Source organism: Poecile atricapillus, chromosome 3 (genome assembly GCF_030490865.1).
Source record: "Poecile atricapillus isolate bPoeAtr1 chromosome 3, bPoeAtr1.hap1, whole genome shotgun sequence".
Classification (NCBI taxonomy): domain Eukaryota; kingdom Metazoa; phylum Chordata; class Aves; order Passeriformes; family Paridae; genus Poecile; species Poecile atricapillus.
This window is the reverse complement of record NC_081251.1, coordinates 116,171,654-116,174,074: the sequence shown is the minus strand read 5'-3', so window position 1 is coordinate 116,174,074 and position 2,421 is coordinate 116,171,654. Positions and strand designations below refer to the sequence as shown.

Sequence of the window (2,421 nt, the reverse complement as noted above, 5' to 3'; positions counted from 1 at the left end):
GGGCGCTGGGATCCTCCGGGCTTTTCACCTTGTCCAAACGGCTCATCCCTGTCAATGCAGGCAGCAGCTCTTCAGAACTGATCGCTCTGAGCTGTGGGACCGACAGGAGAATGTCCAATTCAGTTAACACAATTCCCCAGTTATTTTATATCCTCCCTTTAACTTCTCATGGCTTGCAGAGGCTGAACTTTTTCAGTCTTTCTGTCCGTACATGAGATCCATCCAGTCATTTGTTAAAACTCTACTGAAAGAGCCTGATAGATGTGTGTCCTTTAAAGCAGCAGCAGCAGCAGCAGCAGCAGCAGCAGCAGCAGCAGCAGCAGGAGTGCTGAGATGGAGCAGGATGGAGTGGCCTGGCTGAGCCATGGCCCCGCCGGCAGGAGCTGCGGGGCGGACAGCAGAGCGAAGAGCGTGGCCGTGAATGTGTCATTCTCCTGACAGAGGATCCTGGCAAAACCATGGCTTGGTGCAGGGGACAGCACACCGGGGGTGAGGTAGGACGTTGTGTGCTGGGAGCAGGTGTGTGTGCAGTGTCCCCTACTCCCCAGTGCAGCACCGCGTGCTCCGGGCACAGAGCCGGCAGCAGTCGGGCACGGCAGCCCTGAGAGCCCCGGAGGGACGGGCTCCATCCCACCCCTGTGGGGAGGGGAGCTCCTGGTGCCTGTGCAGGCTCTGCCTTGTGCTGGGTTCTGTCCCCTGCCCTGGTTCCCGTGGCCCTGGGACCCCAGCGGGCACTTGTGGCACCGAGCTCGGCCGTGTGCTGTGACCATTTCTGCCACGTGCAGCCTGGTCACTGCAGGCCTGAGGGACATGCTCCAGAATGAGCCCAAATCCCCCTCCTGAACAGAAACACACCACAGCTGGCTCTGGTGGGAAACAGAAACTGAAGGAGCCGTGGCACTGGGCACTCCCAAGTGTGAGGTGTAGATGCTTTCAGGGAAGACAAGAGTCGAGCCCTTTGGCTGTGAGGGGTCTGGTTCCAGTTCAGCCTCTGGGCTCACATCTCAGAAAGCCTGAATTCAGTCCCCATTTCTCCAGGGCCGGGGAAACTCAACACTGTCAATCTCCCCTTTCCTCTTCAGGCAGCAGCAGACACCTGAATGGAGACTCCTCGTGTTTGCAGCCTGGTCACAGGAGTGACTGAGACCTGAGATCTCCCTGACATCCTCTCTGGCCTCGTTTGTGCCACACCTGCTCCCTTCCGCTCATGGAGACTCCTACACTGCACAGGACACTGGAAAAGCACTGGGAGATGGCTGGAGGAAGAAGGGGGCTTCCTGGAAAACAGTCTCTAAACCAGGCCCTTCCCTGTGCCCTGGCTTTTCTGGGGCTCATTAACATCAGTGCTATGTGCTCATATCTCAATTCTCCAGGATTAATTAAAAATCCACAGACAGTGCCATGCCCAGGGGCTTCGCAATTATGTCAGCAGGCTTTGGCTGAGGCCCTTATGTTTGTAATAAACATGACATGCTTTTAACTGCTGGGGTCTCCAGGTTTCTGTGTGTTCAGCCGTTGGGTTCTGCGTTCCAGGCTCCTGCTGGAGGAACTCTGTCACCTGCCCCGAGGCAGCAGATCTGAGGCCAGACGTGGTGTGCGCTGCTTGTGCGTCAGACACGAGTAATAACAGGTTCCGAGGAACTGTACCACTTAATAAAAGCATTTTATTACATTTAAATGTATTAAAATGTGAACATTAAATTCAACACGCTAATTACTGTTCCCAGGCATTGCCACTGACAGGAAATGGATCCTCACAACTGCTCTGCTGAGATCGCTCACTGCTGTTGCTGCTCTTCGGTTCCTGGTGTGTTATTAGTGCTCTGCACTTGGGACTTGAGTCATTAACAGAAAGGACTCGTATTGGGCATTATGTAAATTCTCTGTATGCTTCCACACAGCTACCGGGGCCTGTGCTATGTGTCTCATTGAGAAAAAGAAAAGCAAATGCATTTGGCTGTGCCCTGGCTTGAGGGTGAGCTCACTGTGCTCTCAGGGATCACCCAGGCACGGCCACAGAGAGGGAAAACCTCTTCCCAACACATCCTTGTGTTTCTGGAAATCCCTTTCCAGGAAAATTTGTCCCCCCACCTGCTTGCTGCGTGTCCTGTGACACCCTATCACAGACACCAACAATTCCTGCTCTGTAAGGAGTTTCCCACTTTTCTGGGAGCGAGGGGCTTCCCATCCCTGCAGCAGGCACGAGCAGCACCTGGATCCATTGCTCTGGAAAAGTGGGAAAATCTGCCAGGGGTCTGTGGTAGGTGAGGCCAGGTGCTCAGCTCCGTGAGGCCAATCCCCCACATCCCAGAGGAAAGGGGGATGCTCACGGACACGTGGCTGCCTCCCGAAATGAAAAAGAGCGTAAAGCTGTTCAGATTAGAGCACATCAATCCCTGCGCTGGAATCAAGAGATGCTTT

At 54.5% G+C, this 2,421-nt stretch overlaps 1 long non-coding RNA gene across 1 annotated transcript; it reads left to right on the top strand.

The window, feature by feature from the left end:
* The first annotated feature begins 330 nt into the window (after window positions 1-330).
* LOC131577863 (uncharacterized) lies at window positions 331-1,480 on the top strand. Its single transcript, XR_009277321.1, has 2 exons — window positions 331-494; window positions 1,083-1,480. It is a non-coding gene; the product is annotated as an uncharacterized LOC131577863 (long non-coding RNA).
* Window positions 1,481-2,421: the final 941 nt, after the last annotated feature.